At 40.0% G+C, this 22,596-nt stretch overlaps 1 protein-coding gene across 7 annotated transcripts in view; it reads right to left on the minus strand.

Moving 5' to 3' along the window:
- r3hdm2 (R3H domain containing 2) overlaps positions 1 to 22,596 on the minus strand; it is a 294,373-nt gene that overhangs the window by 196,984 nt on the left and 74,793 nt on the right. The window contains exon 1 of one of the 7 annotated variants that reach the window (XM_073071104.1): positions 17,068 to 17,134. The exons of the other annotated variants lie outside the window; for them this stretch is intronic. The gene's annotated coding sequence lies outside the window, so the exon portion shown is untranslated. Of the gene's footprint in view, positions 1 to 17,067; positions 17,135 to 22,596 lie in introns of those variants that run through there. 7 annotated transcript variants of the gene reach the window in all.

Genomic DNA, 22,596 nt, shown 5'->3' on the forward strand with positions numbered 1-22,596 from the left:
CACTAATCTTGCTTAAAATGTTGAAAAGAATGTTTCATCTTTAACTTTATGACTTTTGGAGATTGAGGAAACCTTGAGGGAAGTTAGTGTAGAAATAGCAGGAGCTCTGATGGAAATATTTCAAATGTCATTAGAGACAGGGATGGTGCCGGAGGACTGGCGTATTGCTCATGTGGTTCCATTGTTTAAAAAGGGTTCTAAGAGTAAACCTAGCAATTATAGGCCTGTCAGTTTGACGTCAGTGGTGGGTAAATTAATGGAAAGTATTCTTAGAGATGGTATATATAATTATCTGGATAGACAGGGTCTGATTAGGAACAGTCAACATGGATTTGTGCATAGAAGGTCATGTTTGACAAATCTTATTGAAATTTTTGAAGAGGTTACTAGGAAAGTTGACGAGGGTAAAGCAGTGGATGTTGTCTATATGGACTTCAAGTAAGGCCTTTGACAAGGTTCCACACAGAAGGTTAGTTAGGAAGGTTCAATCGCTAGGTATTAATATTGAAGTGGTAAAATGGATTCATCAGTGGCTGGATGGGAGATGCCAAAGAGTAGTGGTGGATAACTGTTTGTCAGGTTGGAGGCCGGTGACTAGTGGTGTGCTTCAGGGATCTGTACTGGGTCCAATGTTGTTTGTCATATACATTAATGATCTGGATGATGGGGTGGTAAATTGGATTAGCAAGTATGCAGATGATATGAAGATAGGTGGCGTTGTGCATAATGAAGTAGGTTTTCAAAGTTTGCAGAGCGATTTAGGCCAGTTAGAAGAGTGGGCTGAAAGATGGCAGATGGAGTTTAATGCTGACAAGTGTGAGGTGCTACATTTTGGTAGGACTAATCAAAATAGGACATACATGGTAAATGGTAGAGCATTGAGGAATGCAGTAGAACAGAGTGATCTAGGAATAATGGTGCATAGTTCCCTGAAGGTGGACTATAATGTAGATAGGGTGATGAAGAAAGCTTTTGGTATGCTGGCCTTTATAAATCAGAGCAATGAGTATAGGAGTTGGGATGTAATGTTAAAATTATACAAGGCATTGGTGAGGCCAAATTTGGAGTATTGTGTACAGTTCTGGTCACCGATTAATAGGAAAGATGTCAACAAAATAGAGTACAGAGGAGATTTACTAGAATGTCACCTGGGTTTCACCGAAGTTACAGATAAAGGTTGAACAAGTTAGGTCTTTATTCTTTGGAGTGTAGAAGGTTGAGGGGGGACTTGATAGAGGTATTTAAAATTATGAGGGGTGTAGATAGAGTTGACGTGGATAGGCTTTTTCCATTGAGAGTAGGGGAGATTCAGACAAGAGGACTTGAGTTGAGAGTTAAGGGGCAAAAATTTAGGGGTAACACGAGGGGGAACTTCTTTACTCGGAGAGCGGTAGCTGTGTGGAACAAGCTTCCAGTAGAAGTGGTAGAAGCAGGTTCGATTTTGTCATTTAAAAAAAATTGGATAGGTATATGGACAGGAAAGGAATGGAGGGTTATGGGCTGAGTGCAGGTAGGTGGGACTAGGTGAGAGTAAGCATTCAGCACGGACTAGAAAGGCCGAGATGGCCTGTTTCCATGCTGTAATTGTTATATGGTTATATCAGATCAGTTCATCTTCTACTCACTTAACTATTCACAGTAACAGAAATTTTGACCAGGAGTGCCCAAACTTTTGCAAGCCACTGTACTTAATGAATACTTTACTTCAGTATTCACTACAGAAAAGGATCTTGGCAATTGTCAGGATGACTTACAGCGGACTGAAAAGCTTGAGTACATTGACATTAAGAAAGAGGATGTGCTGAAGCTTTTGGAAAGCATCAAGTTGGATTAGTCTCCAGGACTAGATGAGATGTACCCCAAGCTACTGTGGGAGGCAAGGGAGGAGATTGCTGAGCCTCTGGCAATGATCTTTGCATCATCAATGGGGACAGGAGAGGTTCCAGAGGATTGGAGGGCTGCAGATGTTGTTCCCTTATTCAAGATAGGAAGTACAGATAGCCCAGGAAATTATAGACCAGTGAGTCTTACTTCAGTGGTTGGTAAATTGGTGGAAAAGATCCTGAGAGGCAGGATTTATGAACATTTGGAGAGGCATAATATGATTAGGATTAGTCAGCATGGCTTTGCCAAAGGCAGATCATGCCTTACGAGCCTGATTGAATTTTTTGAGGATGTGACTAAACACATTGATGAAGGTAGAGCAGCAGATGTAGTGTATATGGATTTCAGTAAGGCATTTGTCAAGGTACCCCATGCAAGGCTTACTGAGAAAGTAAGGAGGTATGGGATCCAAGGGGACCTTGCTTTGTGGATCCAGAATTGGCTTGCCCACAGAAGGCAAAGAGTGGTTGTAGATGGGTCATATTCTGTATTGAGGTCGATCACTAGTGGTGTGCCTCAGGGATCTGTTCTGGGACCCCTTCTCTTCGTTATTTTTATAAATGACCTGGATGAGGATGGGTTAGTAAACTTGCTGATAACACAAAGGTTGGGGGTGTTGTGGATAGAGTGGAGGGGTGTCAGAGGTTACAGTGGGACATTGATAGGATGCAAAACTGGGCTGAGAAGTGGCAGATGGAGTTCAACCCAGGTAAGTGTGAGGTGGTTCATTTTGGTAGGTCAAATATGATGGCAGAATATAGTATTAACGGTAAGACTCTTGGCAGTGTGGAGGATCAGAGGGATCTTGGCGTTCCGAGTCCATAGGACACTCAAAGCTGCTGCACAGGCTGACTCTGTGGTTAAGAAGGTATACGGTGCATTGGCCTTCATCAACCTTGAGACTGAGTTCAAGAACTGAGAAGTAATGTTACAGCTTTATAGGACCCTGGTCAGACCCCACTTGGGAGTACTGTGCTCAGTTCTGGTCGCCTCACTACAAGAAGGATGTGGAAGCCACAGAAAGGGTGCAGAGGAGATTTACAAAAATGTTGCCTGGATTGGGGAGAACGCCTTATGAGAACAGGTTGAATGAACTCGGCCTTTTCTCCTTGGAGGGGCGGAGGATAAAAGGTGACCTGATAGAGGTGTATAAGATGATGAGAGGCATTGATCACGTGGATAATCAGAGGCTTTTCCCCAGGGCTGAAATGGCTAACACGAGAGGGCAGAGTTTTAAGGTGCTTGGAGGTAGGTACAGAGGAGAAGTCAGGGGTAAGTTTTTTTTTTAATATATACACAGAAAGTGCATGGAATGGGCTGCTAGCAACGTTGGTGGTGAAGGATACAATTGGGTCTTTTAAGAAACTTCTGGACAGGTACATGGAACTTAGAAAAATAGAGGGCTTTGGGTAACCCTAGGTAATTTCTAAGTAAGTACATGTTCGGCACAGCATTGTGGGCCGAAGGGCCTATATTGTGCTGTAGGTTTTCTATGTTTCGATAAAAATCTGATAGGAGAGTCAGAGGATAGGCAGCTTAAATACTGCTTTTTAGGGTATTACATCTTTAAGTTTCAAATAAGATGTTCTTGGATTGACATTGTAATTGCTAACTTTCTAATCATTTGTTTCCTATCATATGCATTGAATACAAGAGATTATTTTATGCGGTAAAACAAAGCCTCGTGATCTCTTGAAGACATTATACATATATATCCACACTCAGGAGCCTGATGAGTGTAGGTCCTGAACCTGGTGGTGTGGGATCTTAGACTTCTATATCTCCAGCCCAATGCAGTAGCGAGAAGAGTACATGGTCTGGATGGTGGGGGTCTTTGATACTGGATGCTGCTTTCTTGCAGCAGTCCTCTATGTAAATGCATTCAATGGAGGAAGTGCTTTGCCTGTGATGGACTGAGAAATGCTGAAATATTCTGTAACTACAAATCAGACATGGATGCAATAGCCGGAGCTACATTATACCTGACTGAAAGCATGGAACGTGCGGTACTGGAACAGGAGCATTCAGTCCAAATGTCTGTCAGTTTATAATGACATGAAACCCCTTCCATCAAATACATCCAGCCCTATCAAATGAACCTATTCTTTTTGCCTTTTTGATTATTTAGCTTCCACTCAAATACATCTATGCTGTTCACTTCTTATCTATTGGTAGTAGAAAACTTTTTAACCACTTGTTAGTTAATAAACTTAAATATAATTCTCACTCAAGTTAATTTGAGACGATTTAAAATTCGTGGCTTCTCATTTTGGATTTGGGTCTCGTGCAGGTGAGATCAGGTCTCACAAACCTGGTCGAGTTTTTTTTGAGGTGGTGACAAGAAGAGTTGGCAATGGCAGAGCAGTAGGCGTGTTTTATGAGGACTTTGGTAAGGCTTTGGACAAGGGATCTGATGTGTGTTAATCTAGATCCGAACTTGAGCGGAGCTATGATGGTGTTAAAGAACAGTTTCTTCAAGCTCAGCTGCAGAAACAGCTTAATTTCTACCTTTAATGTCTCTTTTTCCCTTTTCAAGGTGGATGGGTTCTAACAGTGTCCTTTACTTGCAGCTGTGCTCAAACTGCAGTCCTTTGCGGCGATGGGACCTGCTCCCAGGACTCAATGACCAGTTGCTACAAGGTTGCAGTCTAGAAGGCAAGTGCATCTTCAGGGTTCTGAGACTTTGTGGCCTTGTAGATGAGCCAATTCTATCCCTGTGCCAATGACTGAAGTGCCATGAGGAAAAAAAACATCGGGAACAGCGGATTAGCTGTTGGAGGTCTCTGTACGCAGCAAACCACTCTCTCTTTCTCTAGTTGACGGTGGAAGAGTTTGCTGCCGATTCTCGAGTCTCGGCAGACTTTAAACCGGAAATCAGCAAGTTGTTTGCTTTTGTCTCCCCCCTCACTATGTGACAGCTGTCTGACCTTTTATTAGGTAAAGAGAGAGCCTGTGGCATGTCAAACTGGTTGGGTGATCAATTAGTTTTTCTGTACTACAGATCATGGTCTCTCTTTGGGGGCTTTGCTACTGCTTGCTTGGTGGGTGGTGGATGCTGTAACAAATGCCATACTGCAGAGACTGGTATTTAACTTGAATATTGGAGGTAGGTTTAGTAAGTTTACAGGCGGCACAAAAATTGGTGGAGTCCCAGTAGCAAAGAAGGTTGTCTAGGTTTCAGTGGGACATAGATCAGTTGAAAAGTAGAGCAGAGTGTTGGCAGATGAAATTTAATTCAGACAAGGGTATGGTAGTGCACTTTGACAGTTCAATTTCTGACAAGACATCTGGAAATACTGATCCATAACTCCTTGAAAGAGGCTTCACAGGTAGATAGGGTCGCAAAGAGAATTTTTGGCACAATGACCTTCTAAGTGTTAGGTACAGGAGTTGGGACGTCATGTTGAAGTTGTATAAGCCATTGCTGAGGCCTAATTTGAAGTATTCAGTGCAGTTCTGGCCATCTGCCAACGAGAGATCAATAATATTGAAAGAGTACAGGGAAAGTTTACAAGGATGTTGCCAGGACTTAAGGACCTGAGCTATACAGAAAGGTTAAATAGGTCAAGACTTCATTTCCTGGAATGCAGGAAAATGAGGAGAGGTTTGATAGAGGTACATAAAATTCTGAGGGGTATAGATAAGGTAAATGTAAGCAGACTTTTTCCAGAGATTGGGTGAGACTAGAAATGGAGGTCATGGGTTAAGAGTGAAAAGGGAACAAGAGGGGAAACTCTGAGGGTGGTGAGAGTGTGGATCGAGCTGCCAGCAGAAGGGGAGATTCATGTTCAATTGCAACGTTTAAGAAAAGTTTGAATAAGTACATGGATAAGAAGGGCATGGTGGGCTATGGTCCAGGCTATGGTGCAGGTCAACAAGATTAGTCTGAATAAATTTGACAAGGACTAGATGGGCCAGAGAGCCTGTTTCTATCCTGTAGTACTCTATTACATACGGAGCAAATGGCAGTAACCTTAGGCACATTGATGTACAAAAGTGACTTGATGTACAAGTGCATATCTTCCTGAAAGTAGTAACACAGGCAGATAGGGTAGTACAGGCAATCAGTCTGAGAGTTGGGACATAATGGTGCAGTTGTATAAAACATTGGTTACACCACACCGAATAGTAAGTACAGTTCTAGTTACCACAATACAGAAAGGATATGACAGCAATAGAAAGAATGTAGAAATAATTCACCAGGGTGCTGCCTGAAATGGAGGGTTCTATTTATAAGGAGAGATTGAACAGGTTGGGCTTATTCTCACCAGACGTAGAAGGCCAAGGGTTGGCCTTATAGGGGTTTATAAAATTATGAGGGACATACACAGGATAGAGTCTTTTTCCCAGGACTAGAGGACACAGGTTTGAAGTGAAAGGGGGAGATTTAAATGTTACCTGAGGCCTAGGATTTTCCCCACACAGAGGGTGACGAATACCTGGAATGCAGATCCAATTACAATGTTTAAAAGGCATTGAAAAGAAAGGAACAGAGGACATTTGGTCTAATGGAGGCAAACGGGATTAGTGTATTTAGGTTTCACAGTGAGACAGTGGACATAGTGCAGTGGACAGAAATGGCCCAATTCTGTGCTGTTTGAATCATAAAAGCAATCTTCGCGAAGTGGAAGCTTCTTACTTCTAAACACGAGAAAGGCTGCAGATGCTGGAAATTAAAAGCAATGCACACAAAATGCTGGAGGAATTCAGCAAATCAGGTAGCATCTATGGAAACGAATAACCAGTCGACATTTCATGCAGAGACCCTTCTTCAGGACTGGAAATGACACTGGCGGGGGTTGGGGGTTGGGGAGGGGGGGGAGAGATGCCAGAATAAATAACACACACAAAATGCTGAAGAAACTCAGCAAGTCAGGCCTTCTTACTTAAATGTATTCTGGTCTGCAGGAAAGTGATATGCTTATTTAGTCTTTCTTGATAAATTTAACCTCTGGGTTTTAGGATCATATTTATATTTTTCTCTCTCATGTCACCCAATGTTATCCATCAGTTCTAACCCACGTGAGCACAAGACAACTTGGCTTCCCTGTCCTGTTCCACTTAATAAGACTATGGCTGATCTTAAACCTCAGCATTTCTTTCCTTTACCAACCCCATATCCATTGACTCCCTCAATATCTAAAAACTTATTTATCTCCATCTTGAATATACTCTGCAATCATGTCTCCCATGCCTCCACAGCCATCTTTGGTACAGGACTCCAAAGAATCACCACCCTTTAGAGGTGAAGAAATTTCTTTTCATCTGTCCATGAATGGTCAATGCCTTATTTTGAAATTGTGTTCTATTGTTCTAGACAGCCCAGCCAATTGGGGGGGGGGGGGGGGGGGGGGAGAAGAGAGACAATTTCTGCACTTGCTTTGTGAAACCCTGTAAGAATTCTGTATTCCTGAACTCTATAAAGGTCTAGTCTGCTTAATCTCACTCATTTAACAGTATCACCACCAGTAGCCCAGCCAAAAAAATAATCCTTAGATAGTCATCTAAGTTTTCCTATTTTAAATAAACCTAACTCTGGACTAGCTAGAGCTTCAAAACTTATGGGGAGATGAAAAATGTCTGAGGGATTGCAAAAATGTGTCTAGTTTAAGGCCAGGACATGGTTATAATTTTTTTTCACCATTTCCTTCTCTTCAACTGACCAGTAGTCAAGTGCCACTGGAAAAGGTTCCCAGAAATACAATAATTGACCCTTCAATGGTAAAGCTGAAGACCTTAGGAAAAGAGAAGATTCCAATGTCAAACGAACACCCATTTGTGATTAAAATTGGGTGTGATCCTCTGCAATTACATTAGTAGAGGTAGAAAACCCAATGGCAGAATCTTTTCCACGTTGTATAACTCTGACTCGAAGAGGTTGCGATCAACAGAGGAAAGCTGAAGGCTTCTTTGAGGAGCCATGAAATATAACCCTGCTCTTCCTCTGGCAAAGTAACAACTATAAAAGTCACTTAGTTATCAGCCTCCACCTTCTCCTTCTGGCAGGCTTGCTGAATGCCGGAAATCCATGTAGTACCTGTTATATTTAAACATGGCTCCCAATCATACAGCAAGAGCCTCGCTCAATTATGTAAATTAACTGTACAACTGGCATGATACTTGGACACCATGAGAGCCAATGCAATGAAAATGTTGTTAGTTTGCTCATCACCAATCCCCATCATCCCTCTCTCATCAAATCTCAAACTATCCCTCTTCAAATATGTTTTCAAAATAAAATGTAAACAGTGCTGACGCTGTCAAAGACTTTTGATTTCACTGCCGCAGGAGGGAGAATAAGGAAGCCAGCACCCGATCGTTATCAAATGGTTCATATTGGAAGCATGAACAAGAGTCTTCAGATGAGAACAGGATTTAAACCAGCTATGCTCAAATATCCTTCTAAGGGTTCACATGTCAGAAATAACCAGATGGGCAAGATGCTCGTGGAACCGTACTATAGTAACCATAGATCAGGAGAAAATGAGAAAAATATCAAAGTACCTCAAGTAGACTTCAACATGACAAATCAAAAGTCTCTCAACTCCTATCTCCGCTTTCTGCATCATTCACTCAGTAACAGATCCAACAACTGCAATACATGATATCACATCAGTATTTATTAGCAACACACACTTGAAGCCTAAGCTTAATGGAAAAAGAGGAATGATACACAAAAAAAAATTTTAAACTGTTCAAAATGACAGTTCAGTAAACTGACAATTAACACTAAGGCTTCAAATTATTCTTGCTTTCTAGATTTAAGCTTATTCATTTAAATTTCCAATGTAAGAGAACAGTAATACCATCTTCTGACGCACTTAGCTGAACTTACTGAAGAATCCCTAACCTGCTGACCTATAAGATAACAATTAAAATCTCTCCATCCTTTTTCACCATGCAGTATACATAGAGCCCTCTTCAAAAACTAGAGACTACTGATTTAAAGTAATTGGTTGAAGGATCAGAGGAAAGATGAGGAAAGATTTTCTCACCTAGAGGGTTAGCAGTGGTCTGGAACTTACTGCCAAAAGGGAGGTAAAGGCAGAAATTTCATCACATTTAAAAAGTACTGAAGATCATCATGACCAGCAAAATAGTATGGACTCTCAGCACACAGTAAATTTTGAATCATCGTCATACAGGACAGAAACATGTCTTCAGCTCACCACACACATGCTGACCATCAAGTGCCTATCTATACAAATCCTATTTACTGACAATCGGTCCATAGTCTTCTATGATCTTTGCAATTCAAACACTAATCCAGATGCTATTTAAACATTCTAAGAGTACCTTTGCATGCAATGCATTGCAACTCGCAATCACCCTCTACTAGAGGGCCACTAGGTGAAAAAATTCCTCAGCTCCTCTCAACCTCTTATTCCTCACCTAAAATCTAAGCCACCTGGACTGAGATTTTGTAATGGGTAATGTTTTGTATTATCTATCCTATCTTTGGTTCTCAATTTTGTGCACCTCTGTCAGGTTCCCTCTGTTTCCTCTACATGAAAGAAAACAAACCCAGCCCATCCAGTCTCTCCCCACAACTGAAACACTCCACTCTAGGCAACATCTTGGCGTTCTCTAGACCTTCCCCAGTGTAATTATGTCCCACTTATAGTATAATAACCAAAACTGTATATAGTATTCCATGTGAGGCCTAATCAACGTATTATACCCCCATTCGATGTTCCCAGATCCTCTATTCTATGCCCCAAGCTAATGAAGGGCAGCATCCAGTATGCCTTCTTCACCAACCTACCCACCAGTGTTGCCACCATCAGGAACTTTGGACTTCTATATTAAGGTTTTTTCCCCCCTCAATATTATATAAAGAACTAGTTAAATCAAAGGATCAAACACATTCACTCTTGAGAACTGGGTGCAAATCTACCCTAGATTGCATAAAATGGCTGTTATTGGACCTTACCAATCTAGTTCTTTACTGTTATTAGAATTGTTGAGTGCAGCCTCACCTTACTGTTAAGTGTTAAAACTAGTTTGAAGAACTCTGCAATGACAAATTAAAAAAGGAAGGTGTTCCATTTTCTGGCACTAACTTCCTTCACCTTGATGAGCAGCAAATTCCTCTCTCTCCTCCCACAGCCCCTGCCAAATAAAGATGAGAGCTTTCACTAGCTTGCAGCCCCATACAACTCACAGGAAAGCTCTACAATGGGTAGTCAAAACTGCCCAACACAACACCGGCACCAGTCTACTGCCTACCCGCCATCAAGGACATATACTATATACAGAAATGTGCTGAAAAGGGGCCAGTAACATTATGAAGGTTCCCATCCACCCTATTCATGGGCAGTTTGTCCCACTCTCATCAGGTAGAATGCTATGTAGCATCCACACCAGGACCGCCAGACTTGCTTTCCCAAGCAACAAGGCTGATCAACACATCCACCCACTAACCTGCCCTTCACACCCCCAACTACCACGACTTTATCATTACCTGTCAGTCACCTTATGTGCAAACATTCATGTGCCTAGCATCACGTTATGGACATGCAATCTAAGTATTTATATTTATTGTATTTTTTATTACTAATTGTGCTATCTTATTGTGTTTTTTGTGCTGCATTGGCTCTAGGGTACCAATTATTGCATTTTCCTTTACACTTGTGTACTGGAAAATGACATTAAACAATCTTGAGTACCCACTTCTCCTCAAGAATAAAGGACATCTCCACACCTGAAAAATCAGGAAATTCTCTGACTGCTCTGATAGACCATCTGCAGTTACAACTCCAAGATCAAACAATCACTGCAAATTTTGGCCTAGCTGAATATCAAAACAGTAACTAAATACTACCCACTTAAAATCTACCTCCATTTATTACCTTCCTGTTACCAATTTATGATACAGTTGTTTGGAAGGTTCCTTCCATATTTTCAAGCAGCTTCTGTTAAAAGGCTGACAAAGCGCATTCCATGACTTGACTCATCAAAAATTATGAGTATTATGCAACATGATTGCAGTGTTACCCAGTTTCCTATTTCGTGGCTTCCTGTGGTTCATTCTTTTTCTGTTTTGATTTGATTCTGGTTCATTTGCCATTTCAGTGATCTTACTTTTCTGAAATAGCTTTCTTAATTAATCAGAGGAAGCTTTTCTCTACAATGTTCTGCTGTCCTATCGAATGGCAGCCTAAAAACTCATTCACCCAAGCTATTTGATAACCAGTGCATATATTGGTATGGTATCTGAGAAGATGTAATGTATGCAGTATATACTTAAGTATATTATCTGCAAGAATCTACTAGCCTGGAATCGATTAGATTTGTGCCAGAAAGCAAACAGAACATAAACTCATTAACTTTCTGGTGCATTGTGCAAGTTTGTCAGTACTCCAGCATTCCTAACATAAAATTTACAGCAAAAAATACATTAGGTTATCACTTTCTAGCTCTCAGTCCACTACCCTGTAGGCTGTGACTCCAAGTGACCATAAAAAGTACTTAAACATGAAGGATTTTGCATTCATCGCCACTTTACACAGCGAGTTCCAGAATCCTACTACTCGAGTAGAACTTTTTCTCCCCCAAGCTGAACTCCAACTTAAATCTATTCTATCTAGTTTCTGTAGCTCTGCTACAAGACATAGTTAAGTCCTGTGTAGACCTCCCACAATTCTCAATTATGTCAGCACTCACTCTTTCCCTCTCACCAAAAAAAGGGAAAACAACCCTAGCTCAATCACTCTCTTTATATTCTTTATAGCCGGCAATATCCTCATAAATCACCCACTGTATTTCCTGAATTAACACAGCATTCCAATAGGATGGTGATCTGAGCTTTATCAAATACTGTAGGATGCAGTTTAATGATAAAGATTTTGGAGTTAACAGATGCCCCACATTTATGACTAATACCTCAATTATTTGAACACCAGTGTTGCAAATTAACAATAGCCCAAATAAATGTACAGTATGGACTGAAGAGACAAAGCATCAAGTTGCCAACAACTTTGGGTAATATATTCAGTGAATGGATTATCATCAAAGAACAAGGAAAACAAATGATGGCACCTTATTCCCTGACACCCAACTAGCCAGTAAAACAAATATTCACTCATCAGCATTACTCAATTTTGTGAGATGCACATGCATCTGTAGTGTTGCAAATGTAAGTAGTCCATCATATGCATGCCTGCAATGGCTTTTTTGAGAAGGTTCAGCCAAAGTAGTAACCAGGGAGAGGATAGAGGAACATGGCCAGGCTATAGAGTTCACAAAAAAAACATTTTCTGTCTTACAAATATTTAATTGGAAGATTTTTGCTCATCCACAACCGGATGTCAAACAGCAGATAACTCAGAGACAGATGGTAGATCCAAGTGCTTTCACCATACATGCAGAACTCAACACTGTCCTTTGGAATGCTCTCCCCAAGAGACAGCATATGGATGAGAATGAGGAAAGAGATCAAGGACAGAGAGGTAAAGTTGTACGAGTGGCAAGAGAAGCTGAAGATGATTTTCCAGTTATGACCATGGCAAATGCAGTGAGTAATAGTGACGGCTTCAAACATGAAGTTACAAGAAAAATAAATGGGTTTATGAGCCAGTTAAAGGAAATTGAAACATGTAGCATGTTTGCTAAGTCAAAGGGAGCAACAGCACTTTTTTTTTACCCCAGAGCATATGTAATTTGTAGGAATGAAGGCCAATATCCAGAAAAGAACTTAGAAACATCACCTAGAATAGGGGTGAAGGAGGGAAGTTGCCTGCCCATAATTTGATTGGAATGGGGTCGAGGATGCAGGAAGTGGGTCGTATGAATGAAATAAGTGCAAAAAAACATGAGCTTTGCATGTGACCGTTATACACCCCAAAGTCTTTTTTATGACTGATTAAGAATCTTGTGCATTTTTTCAGCAGCTGCAATTAAGACTGTCAAAGCCAAATGCAAAAAGTGATAACTAGCAATATAAACCACAGTCCTGTCTACTGAGATTCATGATGCCCAACATAAATGCAAGTGCTTTTGGCTCCTATAAAGAGATGAGATTCAAGGTGTCAAAGCCCATCAAGAATAGTGGCACATCCCCAGCACCCAACAAAAACATCACCAGCTCATTCGGAAAGGAATTTACCACTTCAATACAAATTGCATTGCTCCTCAAATATATCACCGCTTTGATTAAAAACCTACCAAGTGCACTCTGTACAATACCTATTTTTAAACAGCTATATTAATAAATGGGATCCTACGACATCTTAAAATCCCTCACAGTTTACCACCTCCATATTGCTTAAGCACCGAGCTTACCATAGTCCTAGAGAGGATATATACATAGCCCAAAGTCATACTCACACTAGCCCTTCAGTACTACATATACTTTATTATATTTGTGACAAGTTTAAAAAAATGAACAGAAATAGGAAAATGAAAAAACCCTAATTAGAAATAAACATTAGACAAAGTGGAATTTTGAAGACAAAAGATCATACAAGTAATTGGCACTGAAAAAGTAATTGACTAACTGAGAAAGGAATGTGGACAACCATTAGGGGATCTATGATTGCATGCATCTGTGACAGCATGACAGACACTTGTTATACAAGTTTGTGTGTATGACATATATACAAATATATGCACATGATGCAGCATGACTCCATGTGCAATGGCTACACCTTCTCTGCTAAAAACACAATTTATTTGCAGCATTTATTAGGAGGTAGTCGTGTGGGTATGAATTGGATCATTCAAAACACCAGGGTATGGTACGCAGCTCAGCATAGATCAACCTTTGATGGCTTATTCTTTCACTTTCTGCTCCCTCCCCCCCCACCACCACTCTTTTTATGATCAGGCAACTTGCATTCCCTTCTTTCGGCATAGATTCTTCCGCTCATTAAGGTTTCTGGTGGAAAAAAAGCATGGAAGTAGATGAATGAATCAGCAGCAGCCCCTCAGGGCAGCGTGGGATGCTTCAACCCGTGGGAGAAAGGCTGCTTATGTGATATGGTTGGACAATGAGGGAGTCGACAAGGCACAGTTTCAAAGCTGCCTTCATAACAAAGCCCCACCTCCGATAAACAGATGACTTTAATCACAGAAAGCTAATTGAGAATCTAATTGAAATGTTCAATGAAACTGAATATTTAAGCATTGTACTAGTTTTTAAAATTACAGCATTCTTTCCATACAATCTATACACAGCTCATTCAGTGTGAAGCGATAATAAATGTGAGATTTTAGGAATATTCCATTGAAAAATACACCATCATTCATAATATTTGGTGAATAAACTTCAAATTGCAGTAATACACTAGTGATTTTTGTGCAGAAACGTTGCTGCAAACTCATGGGCAAATGGCTCATTCAGAAGAATATTAAAATTGCAAAGATGCAAGAACTAGCAGTTAGGAGGTGCTTCCCTGAAAATAATACGACATCACTTTCTAAAAATAACAATGGATTTAGACAGGGGTTTCACTGCAATCCTCTGGTAGGTAGCTTCCTGCTCATTGGTCTTGTCATTGGCCAATCAGGGGCTGATCTTCATAGCAACACTGTTGGCAGTTAAATTAACTATTTGTGGGAATATTTGTATTAGAGATAATCCATAAAAGAGAGAATTTAATGCAACCAAAGTTAATAAATGCTTTAGAAAAGAATTGTGAAAATCAAACAATTAACAGCTTTTGATACTAGAAAACATTCCACAAGAGAAAGGTAGTTAGCAGGGATAACACTTAACAATTTATTTCATAGTTTAAAGATGAAGTATGCCCTAAAAAAAATTCCACCCATGGTATTTCTTCATGGGGATCTGTATTTCACATAATTAAATAATTCTTCTATTCATTTTGTTCATTGATTAGCCTTGCCCAACTGTGACCTACTTATGAAGATACTTTTTCTACTTCCTCGAGATAATTCAGAACTCCAGAATAATATACTTACATTCATCGAGAGGGGAACACTTTTTTTTATATCCAAAAGATTAACTACAGATATTTCCATTAGCTTTAACAAACACTTAATCAAACCAGCAGCTGTATGTGATTTTACTGCAGATAGTTGAGACAACATGAATAAAAGAAGCTTAGCCGATTCCAATACAATATAATGTAATAATGCTGCTCTCAATAGCCCTTAAGTACCATGGGATCCTGGCCAATATTTATTCCTCACTTAGCATTACTAAAACAGATGTTATGATCAAAATCACATTGTTTTTTGTGGGATCATATTGTGCAAAAATTCACTGATCTCCTACTCTGCAATAGTGACAATTCAAAACTTGATAAGTGTAAAAAAAAACCACTGGAAACACCTCGTGGGCACTATATAAATGCCAATAATCCTCCCTATCCCTCAAATTGCCAAAATGAGTATAAGCATGATACATCATACAATCTTAAGTGTGGAATATTGTACACAATTCAACAAGCATGCATTCAATGTCAATTCACTTACCAAACTTCTTATAAGCAAGCACCAGATCAAATAGGAATGGCACCCTATCAACATGGAGCTGCTGGAGGTACCAGGATATAGAGAAGAATACACACCATGTCATGAAAGCAGGGCTCTATGTTGCAATTTAGTAGCTCCAAATATGAGTGCTAAATGTCACTACTTACTATTCCATGCTATTAATTTACTATAAATTGATCAACTCTATAGAGAATTGAGAGGCAATGCAAAAAAACTAGGATGCCAATAGATACACTATAACATGAGGGATGACTCAACTGAACCACACTTTGGACTGCTTAAGCAATCAAGAATTCTACTTACACTGCACCTCTCCTAGAGTTTTGCACTCATTTATAATTAAGAAACATTGGAAACAAAATTCTGAGAGATAGCCTTGCCATACAACACTCTGCACCCATATGTACACTGACTATTTAATACTCCCCCAATACCTTGATTAAATGAAAAATAGAAGGGGTAGATGCACTCAAGGCTGTTTCTAGTATGTGGTAAGATTTTTATTTTTACAGTGCAAGCAAAATAATGTGCAAAGCACAGAAATGCCAAGTATAGCAGTTATCTTGCAAATGACCTCAATCAAAACTACATTACTGCCAGTTTTTTTAATACCTGAGTTAGCCAATGTTTAATATTCAGTGTGCCATAAATCCATCAGAAAGTTTTAAATGTAAAAACGTAAATGATTCTAGGTACAACAGAAAAAATAAAAATGCAAACTTGAAAGTCTAACTGGAGAGTTATATCCTTTTGAAAGACAGTGGTCAGCATATAGCAAAGAACAGTTAACCTTCATATAAATAGTACAAGGAAATTTCAATTACTTTGACTGAGGATCAACCCTTTAACAAATTATACCTTTCTTTGCAATTAAATTTCTTGATCTTTTAATCAGCTATCAAAACTTGACCAAATGTTGACCATATATAAATATGGTCAGTTGGCTTATTTGACCCAAAAACAGCTGTATATCAATAGATATCCAATACATTTCATGCCATGTACTACTTCTATTTATTTACTGCTTATACTTTCTTTACGGCACTTGAACTGACAAAGCTGATACATTCCACCCTACTTTCAATTAAATAAATCATTTCTAATTCAGAGTTAATTTCCCTCCATGCAATTACACTAAAATCTTTGTGCCTTTTAACAAGGCTTTAATGGCATTTAACAAGCACATTTTCTCTTCACTAATTTCATAAACACATTTTAATCCAGAAGGAATGATGGAACTGTGGTCTTTTCCACTGAACTTGATCATTTGTTTACTCATAGAGGCCATTTCATAAAAACTAATGGATTAAGTAAAATATTGCCTGCATGACTAACAGATCAATGGCCCAGGGCTCACATCCGATAACCAGTAGTGAAATAAATGGGAAAAAGCGAGGGAAGAGAAGTGAAGGGGAAAGAAACAATACTGAAATATCAAACTGCTAAGCAATAAAGTAAGGGGCAAAACCTTAATAGTCCCTTGCCACAGCATTGCGATTCTTCTCATTTTGTCCGTGCTCAAGCAGGCAACATTCAATACGCAAATCAAAATCTCTACCATGAATGACAGAATTTTAAAAATAGATGTGGCGTCTTACAGTATTCAAAAAGACGGAAGAAAATGATAACTGTTTAACAGACTTTAAAAGACATCTGAAATTATAAATACATGCCAGTGTGCCAGCAGCACTTACAAAACAACTAGAACAGCTTCCAACTCACCACAGCAATATTTGTTGCTTTATATTGGAGAGGGCATTATGTTTACAAAGGGAGACTTGCTTGCTAGAATCAGTTGCATTATAACATACCATGCATCCAATTCACCAAATGACTAAATCCTCCTCTCTGAGAAAGCCCCCATTGCTGCGACAAGCCAATTGTTCTTACAAGGAGCTCAGCATCAGACTGCTGAATGAGAGGTCACCGGGAGCTGAGCCAAATTCGAACACTTCACAGATACAGCTCCACTACGTTCCTTTTTGTAGGAGCGTCAGAGCACACTGCTATTCCTCCCCTGTGCTTATTTTAGCCCAGACAAGATGATTTGCTGAAAACAAAATCAATGCAGAGCTTTCTCTGTGCACTTGCAAAAAAAATGTTTCATTCAAATTGACACAGCAGCTGCTGATAGCATTGCTGACAGACTTTTCCATTTGTGGAAATCAAACTGCTTCCTATTAGATTTTTTTTCCTTTCTAATAACAATCTTGCTGAAATTCCAAATTAAATCAAATGGGGTGAAAATTCCATCACCTTGAGGACCAATTTGGGACAAGGAGAATAAAAAGGGGAGATAAAAACTAGCTGGGAAAATTCCTTCCATATCACATCTGTAAATTAGTCTGCACCTGAGCATGCTCACGTGCTACAACTCACTCCTTGAAATAGCTAAAGAAATTGAATACAATTCTAGACACCTTTAAAAAAAAATCACAAAATCTGTCTACACACAATGATCCACAGAATGTCAGATTATGGGATCTAAAAGCTCACAGCAAAATTTCTACACCATTTCTCAATTGCCCTTTAGTATTGTGTAGTCTCCTTCAATGCACCATTTCCAGTAGAGCACCTTACTAATCATTGATTTGAGAACAAGAATTTGGAACTTGCTACCATAGGGAGTAGCTAAAGAGAACTGATGCTAAGGCTGAAGCCAACTGTCCTCGGCTTCTTCCACATTAAAGTGACTAAGATTGCTAACTTACTGCTTTCAACATTGCAATTAAAACAGCAGCTAATTTCCATACACTACCTCTAATGAAGTAAGGACAGGGTCTATCTTTTTTTTAAATAATCTCAAATTTCAAACTCTCAATAACATGACCTGGTTTAGTAAAAGGTTAATCTTGTGGTGGTATCTCAGAATTGAAATGCTAGTAGTAAACACCAAAAAAAGCCATGTAATACATCCACAGGGAAATATTTTTAAATTAAAATTTTTTGTTCCTGTTCTAAGCATCAGAATTTTTTTTATAAGAAAAAATCATGGTCCTTCAAGGTTCAGTAGTTCAATATTGTTAATTATTAATAGAGCCATGAACATAAACAGGAGTCATCTCTTATTTCCTTGGAGAGAACTCTCAGCGTGGGCGGCAACAGTCTTAAACTACATTCATTCAATGGTTGGCTGTAGTTTGCAATGAACCAGTTCTGTCAGAACTCAAAGTAGACCTCAATGAACAACAATGAAGCAAAGCCTAACTTAACTAAATACTTAACATGAATTATTTAAGTTGTGAACTGATACAAGGTTCAATTCTAATGATCCAATTTGGTCAACATCATATTGGTTCAACATAGCACTTTTATTTGTATTTGGTACATGGCACCACTTTAAGTTTGACACTAAAATACCTCAAAATATTGACAACACTAAACAAGCAAATCTCAATACTTTTATCAGAAATTAAAGTGCATCAAACTGCATGTTACAGACCCTAATATTGTATTGGGTCAAACACAATATTGGTTCTCTCTCCCCCACCCCACAGTTTGCTCACATTGGTAATCAGCATTTCAGGGTCATTATATCATCTCAATGGCAAAAATGGAAGAAAAGTCTAGGGATAATTCCTAGATTCCATGTGCATAATCCATCTATTGAAGAACATAAAACAATTAATGCATTTCAAAGAATATTACAGAAGCAACAGGAGCTTGAAAATTTTTCATGTGATACTGCAGCTCAGACTGGGAAGGACACATCCTCAACCAGTCGTGCAGGTCTCAGGGATCTAAAAGCCTCAGCAACTGCTCTCTGGTCAGTGCTAAGTTGCAGCTCCAAAAGATTAAAGTTCAATTAAGTAGAGTGTGAACCTTGTACAGAATGAGGAAAGGTTTCTCCCAAAGATTTAAGATATTCGGAATTTTCTGGTCATTTCTACAGAAAAAAACACAAGATTCTGTAGATGTTGAAAATCCAGAGCAACACACACAAAATGCTGGAGGAATTCAGGTCAGGCAGCATCCATGGAAATTAATAAACAGTTGATATTTCGAGTTGAGACCCTTCATCAGGACTGGAAAGGAAGGGGGAAAATGCCAGAATAAGGTGGGGAGGGGAAGAATGTGATAGGTGAAGCCAGATGGGTAGAGGAGGGGGAATGAAGAAACTGGGAGATAAGTGGAAAAGATAAAGGGTTGGAGAAAATGGAATCTGATTGGAGATGAGTGTGGACCATGGGAGAAAGGGAAGGAGAGGAGTACCAGGGGTAGGTGATAGCCAGGTGAGGAAAAAGGTAAGAGGCCAAAGTGGGGAAATGAAGAGGGAAAGGGAGGAGAAAAGAAAATCCTTGGAAGTTAGAGGAATCAATCTTCATGCCATCAGGTGTTGCTCCTCCAACCGGAGTGTGGCCTCATTGTGACAAAACAGGAGGCCATGGACTGACATGTCAGAATGGAAATAGGGTTTGGAATTAAAATTTTTGGCCCCTGGAAAATTCCACCTTTTGCAGATGGAATGAGGGTGCTTGACAAAGCGGTCCCCCAATCTACACCAGACCTCATCAGTGTAGAGGAGGCCATACCATGAGCACTGAATACAGTAGATGACCCAAACAGATTCACAGCTGAAATCTTGCCTCATCTGTCAGGACTGTTTGAGGCCCAGAATGGAGATGAGCGAGGATGTGAAAGGGCAGGTGTAGCACTTCTGCCACTTGCAAGTATAAGTGCCAGAACGGAGGTTAGTGGGGAGGGACAAATGGACAAGGAAATCACAGAGGGAGTGAATCCTGCAGAAAGTGGAGAGTTTTGGTGGGGGGGGGGGGGAGAGGTGAGCAAAGATGTGTTTTGCTGATAGGGTCCTATTGAAGATGGTGGAAGTTGCAGAGAATGATGAGCTGGATGTGGAGGTTCATGGGGTGGTAGGTGGGAAAAAAAGAGGAACTCTATCCCTGTTAATGTGGTATGAAAAACAGGGTGAGCATCAATGTCCAGGAAATGGAACAGATGTGGTGAGGGCAGCATCAATGGTGGAAGAAGGTAAACTGCCCTTTGAAGGAGAACATCTCTTAGGTCCTGGAAATGAAGCCCTCATCTTGGGAACAGATGTGGCGGAGATGAAGAAACCAAGGAAAGGAAGTGGCATTTTTACAGGAGGTGGTGGAAAAAGGGGCAGTCAAGATAGACGTGGGAATTGGTAAATTTATACAAAATATCGGTAGAGAGTCATCTTCAGAGATACAGACAGAGAGAGATCAAGAAAGGAAAGAGGTGTCAAAAATGAACCAAGCAAATTTAAGGGGGCATGGTGTAAGTTGGAGGTAAAGTTGATGAAATTGACCAGATCAGCATGTGTACATAGAGCAACACCAAAGCAGTCGTCAATATAGCGAAGAGTTGGACAGCATTATCAAGGAAGGCATGGAAGGCTCATTCCTACGACGTTATTTGCATTTTTCTGTGTGAATTTTCCCCCAAAAGTCTCATGCTTGACGTATTTGTTGTTCCCATCTGATTCAAGAGTGCTGGGTTTCACACTTTTGTCCTCGATCTTAATCAGATGGTATGTATTCATGCATAGCCCTCAAAACCAAATACCTGTATTTTATATGATACTTTAATGTGGGAAAACTTCCAGGGTGCTTTTGAGAGAAAGACTGGCCTTCTTTCACATCACATGTACATCAAAACATAGTGAAATGCTTTGTTACGTCAAATCAAATCAGCAACAATTGCGCCAGGGCTGCCCCAGGTGTCTCCATGCTTATGGCACCAAAATAGCATATGCTCACAACTCACTAACTGTACATCTTTAGAATGTGGGAAGAAACCAGAGCACCCTGAGGAAACCCATGGGGTCAAAGGAAAAACACACCAACTCCTTACAGACAGCAGCAGGAACTGAACCCTGATTAATAAATCACTGGCACCATGAAGTGTTGCACTAACAGCCATACTACCGAGCGCAGGCTCCAAACAAATTTGAATAGAACCAGTTAAGGAGATATTAGAACAGCTGATAAAAGCTTCATCAGAAAGCTAGGCTTTAAAGAGTGTCTCTGAGGAGAAGAGAGACTAAAAAGGCGTCATTTAGAAAAGGAATTCCACAGCTTAAAACAGTTGAAGGCAGAGCTGTCTATGATGGAGCAACTAAAAATCAGTTATGATCAAGGTGTCCATATGAAAGGCTGTGGGGCAGAAGGGGATTACATGTCTAAGAAGGGGCAAGGCCATAAAGGATTTTAAATCAAACATGAGAATTTTACAGTTAAGTTGCTCTCCCCCTCCCCACCCACCAAAAGACAAGGCAGCTCAATGAACAACAGTGATGCTTAGGCGAATGGGACTTGGAGCAAATTAGGACACAAAGGAAGCAGAAGATAAAATGGAGGCCAGCCAGAAGTCCTTTGGAGAAATGAAATCTAGGGGTAACAAAGAGGTGGGTGAAGGTTTCAGTAGCAGAACAAACACTGGAGCAGAGTTAGGCAATGCTACGAATCCAAAAATAAATTAGTATGCAAGTAATAATTTGGACTTGTGTTTCAAAGTCAAATCTGACATCCAGATTTTCTGAAATTGAACCAAATTTGTCAGTAGTCATCAACAAGAAAAATGGGAGCTGGTATGAACTTCCCAATATTTAATTGGAAGATATTTCCACCCAACTGGATCTGGATGTTGGACTAAATGGCTGATAACTTATAAGCAATCAAGGATTCAAAAACTGCTAGAGGAACTCAGCATCTGCGAAGGCAGAAGGATGACTGATGTTTCAAACAGAGTGCGCATTAGGATTGACAGTGTAGAGGGGAAGATAGCCAGTACAAAAGGTTAGAGGGAGGGGTAGGGCAGGGACTGGCAGGCAATTGGTGGAACCAGCTGAGGAGGGAGATAACGAGCAGATGGAGCCAGGTGAGGAAGGGGTGGAGTCGGGAAACAGTGGCTGGTGGGTGATAGGTAGAGATGAATAAGAAAAATAGAAGCAGATGGAGCCTCATCTCCAATTATCACCTCACAGCCTCTGTCTATACCAGGAAAACCAAAGTTAACGGTGCAGGCAATGGAAGGGAGGAAGCCAATTAGAATGATTCTCAGGTTACAACAGGATAAATAAAAATAGAACTAGGCAAATGCAATCAACGGTGGAGAAATATTGGAAGAAAACATTATGGTCAACCACATCAAAAGCTGCTGACACAGGGAGAGAAAGATGAGCAATAACAATTACCTTCTGCCCCAATCATACTGACACACTTTTTAATGTGAATAAGTGTGAGGTTATTCACTTTGGGAGTAAGAACA

Source organism: Hemitrygon akajei, chromosome 18 (genome assembly GCF_048418815.1).
Source record: "Hemitrygon akajei chromosome 18, sHemAka1.3, whole genome shotgun sequence".
NCBI lineage: Eukaryota > Metazoa > Chordata > Chondrichthyes > Myliobatiformes > Dasyatidae > Hemitrygon > Hemitrygon akajei.